General features: G+C 52.6%; 1 protein-coding gene across 2 annotated transcripts in view; it reads right to left on the reverse strand.

The window, feature by feature from the left end:
* LOC116957078 (protein NDRG3) overlaps positions 1 to 23318 on the reverse strand; it is a 97330-nt gene that overhangs the window by 48882 nt on the left and 25130 nt on the right. The window lies entirely within an intron of this gene.

Consider the following 23318-nt stretch of genomic DNA (forward strand, 5'->3'; position numbering starts at 1 on the left):
CGATCCATGCACACGCTGACCCACGCGCACACACGGATGACCCACGCATACGCCGGCCCACGCACACCTTGTCCCACCCACACACTCGCTCTGACCCAGTAAACAACTGCTGTTCACCACCATCACCACCACCACCAGCTTAGCGGATTTTCAAATTCCTTATCCCCACGGCACTAATCCCGGCAAAGGGTTTGGCACTGCCTCCCGGCGAGTGGGTGGGGGGCATGGCACACGCCGGGGTGGGGGGCCAGCACCGCCCCCGGCAGCCTTTGTCTTCCCAGTGGCCGCGGTGGCTCGGAGATGTCAACTAACTCGCCTGGTGAGCAGGAGGTCCGTGGGTTCGATCCCCCGATCCTGAGGCCTGTTGTATATTTGGAGTTTGCATGTTCTCCCCATTCATTCACCTACCAAATTCACCTCCTGAGCAACTCACTCGTTCACTCACCCACACTCTCACCCACTGACCCACCCCACCCAATCATCCACCCCACCCACCGACCCAAAAAACTCAACCACTCACCCACACATCCACGTGTTGCAATTTCAACGACAACAACAACAACAACCACCACCACCGCCTTCTGAACCCCTCACCGCTGTAAGCGCTAAGCCCGGAGACATCTCTCCCTGATACCAGACTAGCCTGGTCACGTACACAAGGCAGAGACAAAGGTCCCCCGTATAGCCTCAGCAGACTTTTGGGGCAGGTGCTGCTCACGAGTAGCACCTATGAAAGCCGACAAGGCACGATGGGGAGGGTGGCCAGCACCACTTCAGGCCGCCTTTGTCTCCCCAGTGGCGGTGTTTACTACACACCGCTGCGCCAGGTACTCATTTGAGGCCAAGTCGACCGAGAGAGGAGGCGGCCCAGGACCGGTTTTAGATAATCATCGCTGGCGTTGGTGGCCACGAGCGGGGATCGAACTCGGGTCATAGCCGGGTTCGTAGCGCAGCGCTGCGCTAACCGCCGCACCGCCACTCCCCACGTAAACACGTACACACACACGCATGCAAGTACATACACACACAATCACGCACACACACACGCATGTATGCACACACGCGCTTGCACACACACACGTACACAAAGCCGCCGTGCTAAATCCCATGAGTGGATCTGCGATGTTTACACGGGTAGGCTCAGAATTCGAATATATATTTATCCCTAAGGAAAAAAAAAATCCGATGAGCTATAAACCTCTTTTTTCACAGATGTCCAGTAGGGGCACGGCGTCAGAACATTACAACAACAACCACAGTACACACAAAGTATAGGAGAGGTGAACAAACCACTTAAAAAATATACAAATGAAACTTAATTACGATTCATCTTGACGGGTAAAGCCCACAGAGATATTAATTTATTTTTCAGAAGCGACCTGGCTGGCACAAACCGATAGCTCCCCAACGTGGCTTATCCATTGCCTGGAAATTTATGGCAGCAAAAATAATCAAAATAATTTCAATGTATTTTTCTAAAATCGAAGGGAACAAACCGGAGGACCCGGAGAAAAATCCACACGACACCACCACGGGGAGACTCCCAGAGAACCACAGAGACCCATAGAGACCCACAGAGACACATAGACCCACAGAGACACATAGACCCACAGAGACTCATAGACCCACAGAGACTCATAGACCCACAGAGACTCATAGAGACCCAGAGAGACCCACAGAGACTCATAGACCCACAGAGACTCATAGAGACTCATCGAGACTCCCATAGACCCACAGAGACCCACAGAGACTCATAGAGACCCAGAGAGACCCACAGAGACTCATAGAGACTCAGAGACTCCCATAGACCCACAGAGACTCATAGAGACCCAGAGAGACCCACAAAGACTCACAGAGACCCAGAGAGACCCATAGAGACCCACAGAGACCCATAGAGACCCACAGAGACCCACAGAGACCCATAGACCCACAGAGACTCATAGAGACCCACAGAGACCCATAGAGACCCACAGAGACTCATAGAGACCCACAGAGACTCATAGAGACCCAGAGAGACCCACAGAGACTCACAGACCCACAGAGACTCATAGACCCACAGAGACACATAGACCCACAGAGACTCACAGAGACTGATAGAAACCCAGAGAGACCCACAGAGACTCACAGAGACCCACAGAGACCCAGAGAGACCCACAGAGACCCATAGACCCACAGAGACCCATAGACCCACAGAGACTCATAGAGACTCATAGACTCATAGAGACTCATAGAGACTCCCAGAGACCCAGAGAGACCCACAGAGACACATAGACCCACAGAGACTCAGAGACTCATAGAGACTCAGAGAGACACGTAGACCCACAGAGACTCAGAGACCCATAGACCCAGAGACTCATAGAGACTCCCAGAGACCCAGAGAGACCCACAGAGACACATAGACCCACAGAGACTCAGAGACTCATAGAGACTCAGAGAGACACGTAGACCCACAGAGACTCAGAGACCCATAGACCCAGAGACTAATAGAGACCCACAGAGACACGTAGACCCACAGAGACTCCCATAGACCCATAGAGACCCACAGAGACCCATAGAGAATCCCATAGAGCCATATAGACCCACAGAGACCCATAGAGATCCACAGAGACTCAGAGACCCAGAGAGACCCACTGAGACCCATAGACCTACAGAGGCACGTAGACCCATAGAGATCCACAGAGATCCATAGACCTACAGAGACCTACAGAGACCCATAGACCCACAGAGATCCATAGACCTACAGAGATCTACAGAGACCCATAGACCCACAGAGATTCATAGAGAACCGGAGACCCATAGACCTACAGAGACCCACAGAGACTCATAGAGAACCAAAGAGACCCATAGACCCACATAGACCCATAGAGATCTATAGACCTACAGAAACCCATAGACCCACAGAGATTCATAGAGAACCAAAGAGACCCATAGACCCACATAGACCCATAGAGATTCATAGAGAACCAAAGAGACCCATAGACCCACATAGACCCATAGACCCAGAGAGACCCACAGAGACTCCTATAGACCCATAGAGACCCACAGAGACACATAAACCCACAGACACGTAGACCCACATAGACCCATAGAGACCCATAAACCAAGAGAGACCCACAGAAACCCACAAAGACACACAGAGACCTATACTCATCGAGACCCACAGAAACCCACAAAGACCCACAGAGACCTATACTCATAGAGACTCACAGAGACCCACAGAGACCAATACTCATAGAGACCCACAGAAACCCACAGAGACCCACAGAGACCAATACTCATAGAGACCCACAGAAACCCACAGAGACATATACTCATAGAGACCCACAGAGACCCACAGAGACCCACAGAGACCTACACTCATCGAGACCCACAGAGACCCACAGAGACCTATACTCATCAAGACCCACAGAAACCCACAGAGACCTATACTCATCGCGACCGAGAGAAACCCACAGAGACCTATACTCATCGAGACCGAGAGAAACCCATAGAGACCCACAGAAACCCAGAGACCTATACTCATCGAGACCCACAGAGACCCACAGAGCCCTATACTCATAGAGATCCACAGAAACCCACAAAGACCCACATAGCCCTATACTCATCGAGACCCACAGAAACCCACAGAGACCTATACTCATAGAGACCCACAGAAACCTATACTCATCGAGACCGAGAGAAACCCACAGAAACCCACAGAGACCCATACTAATAGAGACCCACAGAAACCTATACTCATCGAGAACGAGAGAAACCCACAGAGACCCACAGAGACCCATACTCATCGAGACCCACAGAGACCTATACTCATCAAGACCGAGAGAAACCCACAGAGACCCATACTCATCGAGACTCACAGAAACCCACAAAGACCCACAGAAACCCACAGAGACCCATACTCATCGAGACCCATACTAAAACAAAACTATTCTTACTCTTTGGTTCTTTCGGTAAAGTCACGTAGAAAGAAATTAATGAATAACATAACACGACGTTTCCATTGCAACACAAGCAACCCATCATCATCATCATCAGCTAACAAATGGTTGCTTGTGTTGCACTCGAAACGTCGTGTTCTTCTATCGTCATTCAATTTACTCTCTACGCGACTCATCGAGACCCACAGGAACCCACAGAGACCTATACTCATCGAGACCGAGAGAAACCCACAGAGACCCAGAGACCTATACTCATCGAGACCCACAGAAACCCACAAAGACTCACAGAGACCTATACTCATCGAGACCCACAGAAACCCACAAAGACTCACAGAGACCTATACTCAGAGACCCACAGAGACCCACAAAAACCCACAGACACCTATACTCATCGAGACCCACAGAGACCCACAGATACCTATACTCATCGAGACCGAGAGAAACCCACAGAGACCCACAGAGACCTATACTCATAGAGACCGAGAGAAACCCACAGAGACCTATACTCATAGAGACCCACAGAGACCCATACTCATAGAGACCCACAGAAACCCACAGAGACCCATACTCATAGAGACCCACAGAGACCCACAGAGACCTATACTCATCGAGACCCACAGAAACCCACAGAGACTCACAGGGACCCATACTCATCGAGACCCATACTAAAACGAAACTATTTTGGTACTTTCGGTAAAGTCACGTAGAAAGAAATTAATGAATAACATAACACGACGTTTCGATTGCAACACAAGCAACCCATCATCATCAGCTAACAAATGGTTGCTTGTGTTGCACTGGAAACGTCTTCTTCTATCGTCATTTAATTTACTCTCTACGCGACTCATCGAGACCCACAGGAACCTACAGAGACCTATACTCATCGAGACCGAGAGAAACCCACAGAGACCCACAGAGACCTATACTCATCGAGACCGAGAGAAACCCACAGAGACCTACAGAGACCTATACTCATCGAGACCCACAGAGACCCACAGAGACCTATACTCATCAAGACCGAGAGAAACCCACAGAGACCTACAGAGACCTATACTCATCGAGACCGAGAGAAACCCACAGAGACCTATACTCATCGAGACCCACAGAGACCCACAGAGACCTATACTGATAGAGACCCACAGAGACCTATACCCATCAAGACCGAGAGAAACCAACAGAAACCCACAGAGACCTATACTCATTGAGACCCACAGAGACCCACACTCATCGAGACCCACAGAGACCCACAGAGACCTATACTCATAGAGACCCACAGAGACCTATACTCATCAAGACCGAGAGAAACCCAGAGACCCACAGAGACCCATACTCATCGAGACCCACAGAGACCTATACTCATAAAGACCGAGAGAAACCCACAGAGACCCATACTCATCGAGACCCATACTAAAACGAAACTATTTTGGTACTTTCGGCAAAGTCACGTAGAAATAAATTAATTAATAACATAACACGACGTTTTGATTGCAACACAAGCAACCCATCATCATCAGCTAACAAATGGTTGCTTGTGTTGCACTCGAAACGTCGTCTTCTTCTATCGTCATTTAATTTACTCTCTACGCGACTCATCGAGACCCACAGAGACCTATACTCATCGAGACTCACAGAAACCCACAAAGACCTATACTCATAGAGACCAACAGAAACCTATATTCATCGAGACCGAGAGAAACCCACAGAGACCTACAGAAACCAACACTCATAGAAATCCACAGAGACCCACAGAGACCTATACTCAAAGACCCACAGAGACCCACAGAGACCCACAGAGACCTATACTCATCGAGACCCACAGAAACCCACAGAGACCCACAGAGACCTATACTCACAGACCCACACAGACCCACAAAAACCCACAGAGACCTATACTCATAGAGACCCACAGAAACCTATACTCATCGAGACCCACAGAGACCCACAGAGACCTATACTCATCGAAACCGAGAGAAACCCACAGAGACCCACAGAGACCCACACTCATCGAGACCCTTCTTCTATCGTCATTTAATTTACTCTCTACGCGACTTTTACCGAAAGAACCAAAGAGCAATTCCTGCAGCAGTCACGACAGTTTTCCGAATCTGGTTTAAACTATTTTTTTTTTTTACCGCCACCAGGCAAGGCCCCACCGAGCCACGTGGCCTCATTTTTCAGAAGCGGCCTTTCCCCCGTCACAAATTCTAGCAGCTCGACCGCCATGGGGAGACTCCCATAAAAACCAGAGATCCGTAGAGACCCATAGACCCACAGAGAGCCATATAGACCCCCAAACGCCCAGGTAGACCCATAACGCCCACAGACAACCATACAGAGAGACCCACAAAGACCCATTCATCGAGACCCATACTAAAACTCCAGAAGCCGCCTGGCCACCACAAATAACAGCCCAACAAAAAACACACAAACGTGGCTTATCGCCGCGTGGAAATTTACAGCGGCATTAACAAAAACCACCTAAAATAATCCCAGCGCACGTTTCCTAAATTGGGAGGGTAAAACAAGCGGACGGACCACCGGGAAAAGCGGGCGGACCCGGATGAGATGGTGGGGTGGGGAGGGAGAACAGGGTCCTAACTTGGCCCAGAGTGGACACCACCAACGCCATTCCATGGCCAACGTGGGAGCTGCTGCTGCTGCTGTGCCGCTGCTGATGCTAAGAGGGCTTCAGCAGAGAGGAAGTCGTCCATGTGTATGCATACACGCACACACACACACATACACACACACGTATACACACATATACATACCTACATACATACATATATGCCTATATGTATACAAAGATCCCCCGTATAGACTTAACAGACTGTCGGGGCAAGTGCTGTTAGCGAGCACCTATGAAGGCCGGTAACGGTACACGAGGGGGTGGGTGGCCAGCACCACGGCCGGCCGCCTTTGTCTCCCCAGTGGCAATGTTTTTATCCACCGCACTAGGTACTCATTCGAGGCTGAGTCGACCTAGGGGAGGCCCGGGACCGGTTCAGATAATCGTCATTGGTGTTGGCCGTGAGCGGGAATCGAACCCGGGTCGCCAGGTTCATAGCGCAGCACGCTAACCGCTACACTATCGCTCCCCACGCACACACACATATACATACCTACATACATATATGCCTATATGTATACAAAGACAAAGATCCCCCGTACAGACTTAACAGACTGTAGGGGCAAGTGCTGTAAGCGAGCACCTATGAAGGCCGGTAACGGTACACGAGGGGGTGGGTGGCCAGCACCACGCCCGGCCGCCTTTGTCTCCCCAGTGGCGATGTTTACTACACACCGCACGAGGTGCTCATTTGAGGCCGAGTCGACCTAGGGGAGGCCCGGGAGCGGTTCAGATAATCGTCACTGGTGTTGACCGTGAGCGGGAATCGAACCCGTGTCGCCGGGTTCATAGCGCAGCGCGCCAACCGCTACTACACTATCGCTCCCCACATGCCTATATACATACACACCAATATATATACACATGTATGCATACAGATGTATACATATGTACATGCATACATACCTACATATATACATACATGTATATGTGTATACATTCCCCTGTGCAGCCTTAACAGACTGTTGGCACAAGTGCTGTTAGTGAACAGCGCCTGTGAAGGGGGGGGGGTTGGCCAGCTCAAAGCGCGACCGCCTTCGTCCACCCGGTGACGATGTTCACTACACACCGCAACCAGGTACTACTTTTGAGGCCGAGTCGACCTAGGGGAGGCCCAGGACCGGTTCAGATATTCCTCACTGGTGTTGGGTGGCCGCGAGCGGGAATCGAACTCGGGATCGTGGCCAGGTTCGTGGTGCTGCGCCAAATCGCGAGGCCGCTTGCTCCCCGCACCCTCTGGGTTCGAGCCCTTGCCGTGCCAGACACGGCAGCGCTGTTGCGGTGCCGCGGCTGTGTCTGGCACGGAGTCTCGCCTGCCGCTGCTCATTCTCACGCCTGCTGCTCGTAAAATACATGGGGCCTGACTCTCCTCCGCCTCCCCCCTCCACCTATTATGACCAACAACAACAACCGCCATTCGCCACTCAGTGGCGGTGACGTCACCACGACGCTTGTGCCAGGACATGTGCACCCCCGAGGCCACGTGAAGTGTCGAACGCCCGCTGGCAGGAGGTCGCGGGGCAGACCCAGCAGGTGCCACGGGTCGACTGACTGAGATGACTGGCTGATGCACCACCTGTGCCCCCTACTGTGCCAACCCGCTGTGCTTTAGCCACCCGGCGCTCCGCTCGTTGTTGTGAGCGTCGCTCCTCCGCCCTCCGTTGTTGTTGGAGGGCGACTGCCTCTAACTGCCCAGTAGCGTCCTTCACGAGCCTCCTCCACAGAGGCCGATCTTGACACCGCTGGCACCGGTCATCGGCAAGTCCACTCAGCTCCACGTCCTCCCGTACCACATCACTCCATCTCCTCTCTAGCCCGTGCCGCGCCCGCCTAGCCCCCTCGATCCGGCCGAACAAAAGCTGCTTCGGCATGCGGTGGCCGGGCATGCGGGCTACGTGACCCAGCCAACGCAGCCTTGCCCGCCGGAGGAGCTCACCGATGGGACCTACAACCAACACCACCACCAATACCAGCACCAGCACCACCGTCAAAGATCCCCCCCCCGTACGGCACTCAACAAACCACTTGGAGGGGGGGGGGCAAGTGCCCTCATCGAGCACCTATGAAGCCCGGCACATCGAGGCACACGGAGGGGGTGTGCGGCCAACACCACGCACGCCCGGCCACCTTCGTCTCCCCGGCGGCGGTGTTCACCACAACACCGCACCGGCAATCGAACTCATGCTCCGCCGGGTTGGTCGCTCACCGGCACGGCAGCGCCACATTTGTCGATGCCTTCGTGCCAGGACGCTGCCAACCTCCTCCTCCTCCTCCACCAACCAACAACCACCTCCTACGCTAAGCTGATTTCCCGTGACAAATCTCGCGCCACCACGGCCTCCTCCCCACGTTTAATTTAAAACAGATTAGCGAGTCAACGTGGTCCACGTCGATAACACCACCTTGCGTCTGTGTGCGCGCGCGCGTGTGTGTCTGTAATACGTCAATGGGCAGTGTGTGGGCAGTGTTTGGGCAGTGTTGAGCTTATGGGCAGTGTTAAGTCTATAAGCAATGCATGGGTAGTGTTGAGTCTATTGGGTAGTATTGAGTCTATGGGCAATGTATGGGTAGTATTAAGTCTATAAGCAATGTATGGGTAGTGTTGAGTATTTGGGGTAGTGTTGAGTCTATGGGCAATGTATGGGTAGTGTTGAGTCTTTGGGTAGTATTGAGTCTATGGGCAATGTATGGGTAGTGTTGAGTCTTTGAGGTAGTGTTGAGTCTATGGGCAATGTATGGGTAGTGTTGAGTCTATAGGCAATGTATGGGTAGTGTTGAGTCTTTGGGTAGTATTGAGTCTATGGGCAATGTATGGGTAGTGTTGAGTCTTTGGGTAGTATTGAGTCTATGGGCAATGTATGGGTAGTGTTGAGTCTATTGGCAATGTATGGGTAGTGTTGAGTCTTTGGGTAGTATTGAGTCTATTGGCAATGTATGGGTAGTGTTGAGTCTTTGGGTAGTATTGAGTCTATGGGCAATGTATGGGTAGTGTTGAGTCTTTGGGTAGTATTGAGTCTATGGGCAATGTATGGGTAGTGTTGAGTCTTTGGGTAGTATTGAGTCTATGGGCAATGTATGGGTAGTGTTGAGTCTATTGGCAATGTATGGGTAGTGTTGAGTCTTTGGGTAGTATTGAGTCTATTGGCAATGTATGGGTAGTGTTGAGTCTTTGGGTAGTATTGAGTCTATGGGCAATGTATGGGTAGTGTTGAGTCTATGGGCAGTGCTGAGTCTATGGGCAATGTATGGGTAGTGTTGAGTCTATGGGCAATATATGGGTAGTGTTGAGTCTATTGGCAATGTATGGGCAGTGTTGACTCTGGGTTAACATATGGGTAGTGTTGAGTCTATGGGCAATGTATGGATAGTGTTGAGCCTGGGTAGTGTCGAGTCTTTGGGCAATGTATGGGTAGTGTTGAGTCTATGGGTAGTGTTGAGTCTATGGGAAATGTATGGGTAGTGTTGAGTCTATGGGCAGTGCTGAGTCTATGGGCAATGTATGGGTAGTGTTGAGTCTATGGGTAGTGTTGAGTCTATGGGCAATGTATGGGTAGTGTTGAGTCTATGGGCAGTGCTGAGTCTATGGGCAATGTATGGGTAGTGTTGAGTCTATGGGTAGTGTTGAGTCTATGGGAAATGTATGGGTAGTGTTGAGTCTATGGGCAGTGCTGAGTCTATGGGCAATGTATGGGTAGTGTTGAGTCTATAGGCAATGTATGGGTAGTGTTGAGTCTTTGGGTAGTATTGAGTCTATGGGCAATGTATGGGTAGTGTTGAGTCTATGGGTAGTGTTGAGTCTATGGGCAATGTATGGGCAGTGCCGAGTCTACAGATACTCAAGGGAGACATGGAGACCCACAGAGACTCATAGAGATACATTAAAGACAGTGACAATAAGCTCATGAACACATTGCTGCTGACACCATCACCACCACCATCAAAGACAAAGACCCCCCCCCCCCATATAGCCTTCACAAACAGTTGGGGCAAGTGCTATTAGCGAGGGGGCGGGTGGCCAACACCACTCCCGGCCACCTTTAAATCCTCAGTGGCGATGTGTTTACACACCACACCAGGTACTTATTTGAGGCCGAGTCGACCTAGGGGAGGCAAAGGAACTGGTTCAGCTAATCGCCACTGGTGTTGGCCGTGAGCGGGAATCGAACTCGGATGACGAGGTTCACCGCTCCCCACCTACCACCATCAGCACCACCAAATACAAAGATCCCCCGTATATAGCCTTAACAGACTGTTGAGGCAAGTGCTGTGAGTTAAGTGCTGTTAGCGAGCAGCACCTATGAAGGCCGGCACTGTGGGCACACGAGGGGGTGGGTGGCCAGCAGCACGCCCGACCGCCTTTGTCTCCCCAGTGGCGATGTTTACTACGCACCGCACCAGGCGCTCATTTGAGGCCGAGTCGACCTAGGGGGAGGCCCATGAACGATTCGGATTAATCGCCACCGGTGTTGGCCGTGAGCGTAATTCGAACTCGGGTCGCCGGGTTTGTAGCGCAGCGCGTTAACCGCTACACAACCATTCGCCACTAAGTGACGGTGACGTCACCATGGCGTCTGTGCCAGGCTAGGTGCACTTTGAGGCCACGTGAAGTGTCGAAGGCTCGCTGACAGGAGGTCTCGGAACAGACCCAGGTGCCATGGGTTGGCTTACTGAGATGGCTGGTAGATGCATCAGCTGTACCCCCTACTGTGCCAACTTTCCGCATTTTATCCGGCCCGGCGCGCCGCTCGTTGTTGTGAGCATCGCTCCTCTGCCCTCCGTTGTTGCTGGAGGGCGACTGCCTCCAACTGCCCAGTAACAGCACCCATCACGAGCCTCCTCCATAGAGGCCAATCTTGACACCACTGGTACCAGTCGTTGGCAAGTCCACTCAGCTCCACATCCTCCCGTACATCTCTTCTCCAGCCCATGTGTTGTGCTCGTTTAGGCCCCTCTATGCGGTCAAACAGAAGATTGCTTGGGCATGAGGTGGCTGGGCATGCGGGCTACATGACCCAGCCAATGCAGCTTTGCCTGCCGGAGGAGCTCACCGATGGGACTTTGTCCAGCTCTCTCGAGGATCTGAGAGCTCCTCACACAATCCAGCCTGCCTAAACCCAGGATGGACTGTAGGCGTGCCTGCCTGAATGTTTCCAACTGGCGCAGATGTTCCATTAGAGGGGTCCACGTTTCACAAGCACAGAAAAGGGAGGGCATTACTGTGGCCGAGAAGACTCAAAGTGAACATCATCAGCAGCACCACCACCATCATCATCATCAGCAGCACCACCACCACCATCATCATCATCATCAGCACCACCACCACCACTACCACCACCACCAACATCATCATCATCAGCACCACCACCACTACCACCACCAACATCATCATCATCAGCACCACCACCATCATCATCATCATCAGCACCACCACCACCATCATCATCATCAGCACCACCACCACTACCACCACCAACATCATCATCATCATCAGCAGCACCACCACCATCATCATCATCATCAGCACCACCACCACCATCATCATCATCAGCACCACCACCACTACCACCACTACCACCATCATCATCATCAACAGCACCACCACCAACATCATCAGCACCACCACCACTACCACCACAAACCAGAACAGAACCACCGTTTCAAAAACCAAAAAACGGGGTTTCATTAATCGAAGCCAGATTAGCGGCGGTGTGGGCTCCGTGACGGGCGCGTCGGGTGCGTTGCCGGGCAACATCGGCGAGGAGAGGAGCCGGGCTCGGCAAATCCTTCACACGCGAGCGCCGGTGGCGGCTCATGGGTCCTGGCCTTCTTCGCATCGAGAGCCGAGGGCCCCTTCCGTGTCCCCCCCCCCCTGGCAAACCAGCAGCCCACGCCTCTGCTGGAAGGAAGGAAGGGCCCCCCACCCCCCACTTGGTGAAAGGTAAGGTAGGCCTCTCGCAAGGCCAAGGGGGGCCGATTTCCACGCTCGTGTGTCTCGTCAGCAGCAGTAGCAGTCAGGGTTTTTTGCTTGAGTCAATGCTGGTGAAGTGCCCAGATGTTTATAGGCAAGGACCGGTTCCGACTGTCGGTGTCTCATCAGCAGCAGAGTTGGGCTTTGCTTGAACGAGAGCAGGTGAACTGCAAGTTGTTTATAGGCAAGAACTGGTTTCGACATCCAGTGTCTCATCAGCAGCAGTAACGCTTTGCTTGAACCAATGCTGGTGCACTGTCCAGATGATTATAGGGAAAAGCTGGTTTCATAATTCAGTGTCCATCATCAGCAGCAGTAACGCTTTGCTTGAACCAATGCTGCTGCACTGTCCATATGATTATAGGGAGAAGCTGGTTTCATAATTCAGTGTCTCATCAGCAGCAGTAACGCTCTGCTTGAACCAATGCTGGTGCACTGACAAGATGATTATAGGGAGAAGCTGGTTTCGACATCCAGTGTCTCATCAGCAGCAGCCAGGCTCTGCTTGAATCAATGTTGGTGAACTGTCCCAGATGATTATAGGGAGAAGCTGGTTTCGACATCCAGTGTCTCATCAGCAGCAGCCAGGCTCTGCTTGAACCAATGCTGGTGCACTGACAAGATGATTATAGGGAGAAGCTGGTTTCGACATTCAGTGTCTCATCAGCAGCAGCCAGGCTCTGCTTGAATCAATGTTGGTGAACCGTCCCAGATGATTATAGGGAAAAGCTGGTTTCGACATTCAGTGTCTCATCAGCAGCAGCCAGGCTCTGCTTGAATCAATGTTGGTGAACCGTCCCAGATGATTATAGGGAAAAGCTGGTTTCGACATTCAGTGTCTCATCAGCAGCAGTCAGGCTCTGCTTGAACGAATGCTGGTGCAGTGCCCAGATGGTTATAGGGGAAGAGGCCCTCTCTCTGCTAGACATGGGGGGGGGTCCCAGTTCAACGCTAAACTCGATGCAAGGCAGAACCATTATAAGCGTCACTGTTGAGAGGATACATTTGATTGGTTGTTCCGGTGGGTGGGTATGTGGGTCGGTGGGTGTGTGGGTGGATGGGGGGAGTGGGGTGTGTGGAGTGTGTGGGTGAATGGGAGAGTGAGGTGGGTGGAAGGGGTGGGTGGATGGGAGAGTGGGGTGGGCGAGTGGATGGATGGGAGAGTGGGGTGGGTGGGTGGATGGGTGGATGGGAGAGTGGGGTGGGTGGGTGGGTGGATGGGAGAGTGGGGTGGGTGGGTGGATGGGAGAGTGGGGGGGGGTGGATGGGAGAGTGGGGGGGTGGATGGGAGAGTGGGGTGGGTGGGAGAGTGGGGTGGGTGGGAGAGTGGGGTGGGTGGGTAGATGGGAGAGTGGGGTGGGTGGGTGGATGGATGGGAGCGTGGGGTGGGTGGATGGGAGAGTGGGGTGGGTGGGTGGGAGAGTGGGGTGGGTGGGTGGGAGAGTGGGGTGGGTGGGTGGGAGAGTGGGGTGGGTGGGAGAGTGGGATGGGTGGGTGGGTGGGTGGATGGGAGAGTAGGGTGGGTGGATGGGAGAGTGGGGTGGGTGGGTGGATGGGAGAGTGGGGTGGGTGGGTGGATGGGAGAGTGGGGTGGGTGGGTGGATGGGAGAGTGGGGTGGGTGGGTGGATGGGAGAGTGGTGTGGGTGGGTGGATGGGAGCGTGGGGTCGGTGGGTGGATGGGAGAGTGGGGTCGGTGGGTGGATGGAAGAGTGGGTGGGTGGATGATTTGGTGGGTGGTTGAGTGGGTGGGTGGATGATTGGGTCAGTGGGTGGGTTGAGCCGAAACGATCGTAACGCTCACCCAACCACGTGACCATTTCATTAGTTCTGGCGACGCCGTTGGGTGGTAGGGTGTTTGTAACGATACAGAATTCGGGACAGGGTCTCTGCGGTGATTATTTACCGTCTGCGATACAGACAGACTCAGACACGTCCATTATAGACCCAGACAGACCCAGACACGTTCATTATAGACCCAGACAGACTCAGACACAGACATTATGGGCCCACAGACAGACCCAGACACGTCCATTATAGACCCAGACAGACCCAGACACGTCCATTATAGACCCAGACAGACCCAGACACAGCCATTATAGACCCACAGACAGACCCAGACACGTCCATTAGGGGGCCCACAAACAGACCCAGACACAGCCATTATAGACCCACAGACAGACCCAGACACGTCCAATATGGACCCACAGACAGACCCAGACACGTCCATTATAGACCCAGACACAGCCATTATAGACCCACAGACAGACCCAGACACAGCCATTATGGGCCCACAGACAGACCCAGACACAGCCATTATAGACCCACAGGCAGACCCAGACACAGCCATTATAGACCCAGACAGACCCAGACACAGCCATTATAGACCCACAGACAGACCCAGACACAGCCATTATGGGCCCACAGACAGAACCAGACACGTCCATTATAGACCCACAGACAGACCCAGACACAGCCATTATGGACCCACAGACAGAACCAGACACAGCCATTATAGACCCACAGACAGACCCAGACACGTCCATTATGGGCCCACAGACAGACTCAGACACAGCCATTATGGACCCACAGACAGACCCAGACACAGCCATTATGGACCCACAGACAGACCCAGACACGTCCATTATAGACCCACAGACAGACCCAGACACGTCCATTATAGACCCACAGACAGACCCAGACACAGCCATTATGGACCCAGAGACAGACCCAAACACAGCCATTATGGACCAACAGACAGACCCAGACACAGCCATTATAGACCCACAGACAGACCCAGACACGTCCATTATAGACCCACAGACAGACCCAGACACAGCCATTATAGACCCACAGACAGAACCAGACACGTCCATTATGGGCCCACAGACAGACCCAGACACATCCATTATAGACCCACAGACAGACCCAGACACAGCCATTATGGGCCCACAGACAGACCCAGACACAGCCATTATAGACCCACAGACAGACCCAGACACGTCCATTATAGACCCACAGACAGACCCAGACACAGCCATTATAGACCCACAGACAGAACCAGACACGTCCATTATGGGCCCACAGACAGACCCAGACACGTCCATTATAGACCCACAGACAGACCCAGACACAGCCATTATGGACCCACGGACAGACCCAGACACAGCCATTATGGACCCACAGACAGACCCAGACACAGCCATTATGGGCCCACAGACAGACCCAGACACGTCCATTATGGGCCCACAGACAGACCCAGACACAGCCATTATAGACCCACAGACAGACCCAGACACGTCCATTATAGACCCAGAGACAGACCCAGACACGTCCATTATAGACCCAGACAGAGCCATTATAGACCCACAGACAGACCCAGACACAGCCATTATAGACCCACAGACAGGCCCAGACACGTCCATTATAGACCCACAGACAGGCCCAGACACGTCCATTATAGACCCACAGACAGAACCAGACACAGCCATTATAGACCCACAGACAGACCCAGACACGGCCATTATAGACCCAGACAGACCCAGACACAGCCATTATAGACCCACAGACAGACCCAGACACAGCCATTATAGACCCACAGACAGATCCAGACACGTCCATTATAGACCCACAGACAGACCCAGACACAGCCATTATGGGCCCACAGACAGACCCAGACACGTCCATTATAGACCCACAGACAGACTCAGACACAGCCATTATGGACCCACAGACAGACCCAGACACGTCCATTATAGACCCAGACAGACCCAGACACAGCCATTATAGACCCACAGACAGACCCAGACACGTCCATTATAGACCCACAGACAGACCCAGACACGTCCATTATAGACCCACAGACAGACCCAGACACAGCCATTATGGACCCAGAGACAGACCCAAACACAGCCATTATGGACCCACAGACAGACCCAGACACAGCCATTATAGACCCACAGACAGACCCAGACACGTCCATTATAGACCCACAGACAGACCCAGACACAGCCATTATAGACCCACAGACAGACCCAGACACGTCCATTATAGACCCACAGACAGACCCAGACACAGCCATTATAGACCCACAGACAGAACCAGACACGTCCATTATGGGCCCACAGACAGACCCAGACACGTCCATTATAGACCCACAGACAGACCCAGACACAGCCATTATGGACCCACGGACAGACCCAGACACAGCCATTATGGACCCACAGACAGACCCAGACACAGCCATTATGGGCCCACAGACAGACCCAGACACGTCCATTATGGGCCCACAGACAGACCCAGACACAGCCATTATAGACCCACAGACAGACCCAGACACGTCCATTATAGACCCAGAGACAGACCCAGACACGTCCATTATAGACCCAGACAGAGCCATTATAGACCCACAGACAGACCCAGACACAGCCATTATAGACCCACAGACAGGCCCAGACACGTCCATTATAGACCCACAGACAGGCCCATACACGTCCATTATAGACCCACAGACAGAACCAGACACAGCCATTATAGACCCACAGACAGACCCAGACACGGCCATTATAGACCCAGACAGACCCAGACACAGCCATTATAGACCCACAGACAGACCCAGACACAGCCATTATAGACCCACAGACAGATCCAGACACGTCCATTATAGACCCACAGACAGACCCAGACACAGCCATTATGGGCCCACAGACAAACCCAGACACGTCCATTATAGACCCACAGACAGACCCAGACACAGCCATTATGGACCCACAGACAGACCCAGACACGTCCATTATAGACCCAGACAGACCCAGACACAGCCATTATAGACCCACAGACAGACTCACACACAGCCATTATAGACCCACAGACAGACCCAGACACAGCCATTATAGACCCACAGACAGACCCAGACACGTCCATTATGGACCCACAGACAGACCCAGACACGTCCATTATGGGCCCACAGACAGACCCAGACACAGCCATTATGGGCCCACAGACAGACCCAGACACGTCCATTATAGACCCACAGACAGACCCAGACACAGCCATTATAGACCCACAGACAGACCCAGACACAGCCATTATAGACACACAGACAGACCCAGACACAGCCATTATAGACCCACAGACAGACCCAGACACAGCCATTATAGACACACAGACAGACCCAGACACGTCCATTATGGGCCCACAGACAGACCCAGACACAGCCATTATAGACCCACAGACAGACCCAGACACAGCCATTATAGACCAACAGACAGACCCAGACATGTCCATTATGGGCCCACAGACAGACCCAGACACGTCCATTATGGGCCCACAGACAGACCCAGACACAGCCATTATAGACCCACAGACAGACCCAGACACGGCCATTATAGACCCAGACAGACCCAGACACAGCCATTATAGACCCACAGACAGACCCAGACACGTCCATTATAGACCCACTGACAGACCCAGACACAGCCATTATGGACCCACAGACAGACCCAGACACGTCCATTATAGACCCAGACAGACCCAGACATAGCCATTATAGACCCACAGACAGACTCAGACACAGCCATTATAGACCCACAGACAGACCCAGACACAGCCATTATGGGCCCACAGACAGACCCAGACACAGCCATTATAGACCCACAGACAGACCCAGACACAGCCATTATAGACCCACAGACAGACCCAGACACAGCCATTATAGACCCAGACAGACCCAGACACAGCCATTATAGACCCACAGACAGACCCAGACACAGCCATTATAGACCCACAGACAGACCCAGACACGTCCATTATAGACCCACAGACAGACCCAGACACGTCCATTATAGACCCAGAGACAGACCCAGACACGTCCATTATAGACCCAGACAGAGCCATTATAGACCCACAGACAGACCCAGACACAGCCATTATAGACCCACAGACAGGCCCAGACACGTCCATTATAGACCCACAGACAGGCCCAGACACGTCCATTATAGACCCACAGACAGAACCAGACACAGGCATTATAGACCCACAGACAGACCCAGACACGGCCATTATAGACCCAGACAGACCCAGACACAGCCATTATAGACCCACAGACAGACCCAGACACAGCCATTATAGACCCACAGACAGATCCAGACACGTCCATTATAGACCCACAGACAGACCCAGACACAGCCATTATAGACCCACAGGCAGACCCAGACACAGCCATTATAGACCCAGACAGACCCAGACACAGCCATTATAGACCCACAGACAGACCCAGACACAGCCATTATGGGCCCACAGACAGAACCAGACACGTCCATTATAGACCCACAGACAGACCCAGACACAGCCATTATGGACCCACAGACAGAACCAGACACAGCCATTATAGACCCACAGACAGACCCAGACACGTCCATTATGGGCCCACAGACAGACCCAGACACGTCCATTATAGACCCACAGACAGACCCAGACACGTCCATTATAGACCCACAGACAGACCCAGACACAGCCATTATGGACCCAGAGACAGACCCAAACACAGCCATTATGGACCCACAGACAGACCCAGACACAGCCATTATAGACCCACAGACAGACCCAGACACGTCCATTATAGACCCACAGACAGACCCAGACACAGCCATTATAGACCCACAGACAGAACCAGACACGTCCATTATGGGCCCACAGACAGACCCAGACACGTCCATTATAGACCCACAGACAGACCCAGACACAGCCATTATGGGCCCACAGACAGACCCAGACACAGCCATTATAGACCCACAGACAGACCCAGACACATCCATTATAGACCCACAGACAGACCCAGACACAGCCATTATAGACCCACAGACAGAACCAGACACGTCCATTATGGGCCCACAGACAGACCCAGACACGTCCATTATAGACCCACAGACAGACCCAGACACAGCCATTATGGACCCACGGACAGACCCAGACACAGCCATTATGGACCCACAGACAGACCCAGACACAGCCATTATGGGCCCACAGACAGACCCAGACACGTCCATTATGGGCCCACAGACAGACCCAGACACAGCCATTATAGACCCACAGACAGACCCAGACACGTCCATTATAGACCCAGAACCAGACCCAGACACGTCCATTATAGACCCAGACAGAGCCATTATAGACCCACAGACAGACCCAGACACAGCCATTATAGACCCACAGACAGGCCCAGACACGTCCATTATAGACCCACAGACAGGCCCAGACACGTCCATTATAGACCCACAGACAGAACCAGACACAGCCATTATAGACCCACAGACAGACCCAGACACGGCCATTATAGACCCAGACAGACCCAGACACAGCCATTATAGACCCACAGACAGACCCAGACACAGCCATTATAGACCCACAGACAGATCCAGACACGTCCATTATAGACCCACAGACAGACCCAGACACAGCCATTATGGGCCCACAGACAGACCCAGACACGTCCATTATAGACCCACAGACAGACCCAGACACAGCCATTATGGACCCACAGACAGACCCAGACACGTCCATTATAGACCCAGACAGACCCAGACACAGCCATTATAGACCCACAGACAGACCCAGACACGTCCATTATAGACCCACAGACAGACCCAGACACGTCCATTATAGACCCACAGACAGACCCAGACACAGCCATTATGGACCCAGAGACAGACCCAAACACAGCCATTATGGACCCACAGACAGACCCAGACACAGCCATTATAGACCCACAGACAGACCCAGACACGTCCATTATAGACCCACAGACAGACCCAGACACAGCCATTATAGACCCACAGACAGACCCAGACACGTCCATTATAGACCCACAGACAGACCCAGACACAGCCATTATAGACCCACAGACAGAACCAGACACGTCCATTATGGGCCCACAGACAGACCCAGACACGTCCATTATAGACCCACAGACAGACCCAGACACAGCCATTATGGACCCACGGACAGACCCAGACACAGCCATTATGGACCCACAGACAGACCCAGACACAGCCATTATGGGCCCACAGACAGACCCAGACACGTCCATTATGGGCCCACAGACAGACCCAGACACAGCCATTATAGACCCACAGACAGACCCAGACACGTCCATTATAGACCCAGAGACAGACCCAGACACGTCCATTATAGACCCAGACAGAGCCATTATAGACCCACAGACAGACCCAGACACAGCCATTATAGACCCACAGACAGGCCCAGACACGTCCATTATAGACCCACAGACAGGCCCATACACGTCCATTATAGACCCACAGACAGAACCAGACACAGCCATTATAGACCCACAGACAGACCCAGACACGGCCATTATAGACCCAGACAGACCCAGACACAGCCATTATAGACCCACAGACAGACCCAGACACAGCCATTATAGACCCACAGACAGATCCAGACACGTCCATTATAGACCCACAGACAGACCCAGACACAGCCATTATGGGCCCACAGACAGACCCAGACACGTCCATTATAGACCCACAGACAGACCCAGACACAGCCATTATGGACCCACAGACAGACCCAGACACGTCCATTATAGACCCAGACAGACCCAGACACAGCCATTATAGACCCACAGACAGACTCACACACAGCCATTATAGACCCACAGACAGACCCAGACACAGCCATTATAGACCCACAGACAGACCCAGACACGTCCATTATGGACCCACAGACAGACCCAGACACGTCCATTATGGGCCCACAGACAGACCCAGACACAGCCATTATGGGCCCACAGACAGACCCAGACACGTCCATTATAGACCCACAGACAGACCCAGACACAGCCATTATAGACCCACAGACAGACCCAGACACAGCCATTATAGACACACAGACAGACCCAGACACAGCCATTATAGACCCACAGACAGACCCAGACACAGCCATTATAGACACACAGACAGACCCAGACACGTCCATTATGGGCCCACAGACAGACCCAGACACAGCCATTATAGACCCACAGACAGACCCAGACACAGCCATTATAGACCAACAGACAGACCCAGACACGTCCATTATGGGCCCACAGACAGACCCAGACACGTCCATTATGGGCCCACAGACAGACCCAGACACAGCCATTATAGACCCACAGACAGACCCAGACACGGCCATTATAGACCCAGACAGACCCAGACACAGCCATTATAGACCCACAGACAGACCCAGACACAGCCATTATAGACCCAAAGACAGATCCAGACACGTCCATTATAGACCCACTGACAGACCCAGACACAGCCATTATGGACCCACAGACAGACCCAGACACGTCCATTATAGACCCAGACAGACCCAGACATAGCCATTATAGACCCACAGACAGACTCAGACACAGCCATTATAGACCCACAGACAGACCCAGACACAGCCATTATGGGCCCACAGACAGACCCAGACACAGCCATTATAGACCCACAGACAGACCCAGACACAGCCATTATAGACCCACAGACAGACCCAGACACAGCCATTATAGACCCAGACAGACCCAGACACAGCCATTATAGACCCACAGACAGACCCAGACACAGCCATTATAGACCCACAGACAGACCCAGACACGTCCATTATAGACCCACAGACAGACCCAGACACGTCCATTATAGACCCAGAGACAGACCCAGACACGTCCATTATAGACCCAGACAGAGCCATTATAGACCCACAGACAGACCCAGACACAGCCATTATAGACCCACAGACAGGCCCAGACACGTCCATTATAGACCCACAGACAGGCCCAGACACGTCCATTATAGACCCACAGACAGAACCAGACACAGGCATTATAGACCCACAGACAGACCCAGACACGGCCATTATAGACCCAGACAGACCCAGACACAGCCATTATAGACCCACAGACAGACCCAGACACAGCCATTATAGACCCACAGACAGATCCAGACACGTCCATTATAGACCCACAGACAGACCCAGACACAGCCATTATGGGCCCACAGACAGAACCAGACACGTCCATTATAGACCCACAGACAGACCCAGACACGTCCATTATAGACCCACAGACAGACCCAGACACAGCCATTATAGACCCACAGACAGACCCAGACACGTCCATTATAGACCCACAGACAGACCCAGACACAGCCATTATGGACCCACAGACAGACCCAGACACGTCCATTATAGACCCAGACAGACCCAGACACAGCCATTATAGACCCACAGACAGACTCACACACAGCCATTATAGACCCACAGACAGACCCAGACACAGCCATTATAGACCCACAGACAGACCCAGACACGTCCATTATGGGCCCACAGACAGACCCAGACACATCCATTATGGACCCACAGACAGACCCAGACACGTCCATTATGGGCCCACAGACAGACCCAGACACAGCCATTATGGGCCCACAGACAGACCCAGACACGTCCATTATAGACCCACAGACAGACCCAGACACAGCCATTATAGACCCACAGACAGACCCAGACACAGCCATTATAGACCCACAGACAGACCCAGACACAGCCATTATGGACCCACGGACAGACCCAGACACAGCCATTATGGACCCACAGACAGACCCAAACACAGCCATTATAGACCCACAGACAGACCCAGACACGTCCATTATGGACCCACAGACAGAACCAGACACAGCCATTATAGACCCACAGACAGACCCAGACACGTCCATTATGGACCCACAGACAGACCCAGACACAGCC

This window comes from Petromyzon marinus, chromosome 69 (genome assembly GCF_048934315.1).
Source record: "Petromyzon marinus isolate PM22_M1 ecotype Great Lakes invasive population chromosome 69, UKy_Petmar_22M1.pri1.0, whole genome shotgun sequence".
Classification (NCBI taxonomy): Eukaryota; Metazoa; Chordata; class Hyperoartia; order Petromyzontiformes; family Petromyzontidae; genus Petromyzon; species Petromyzon marinus.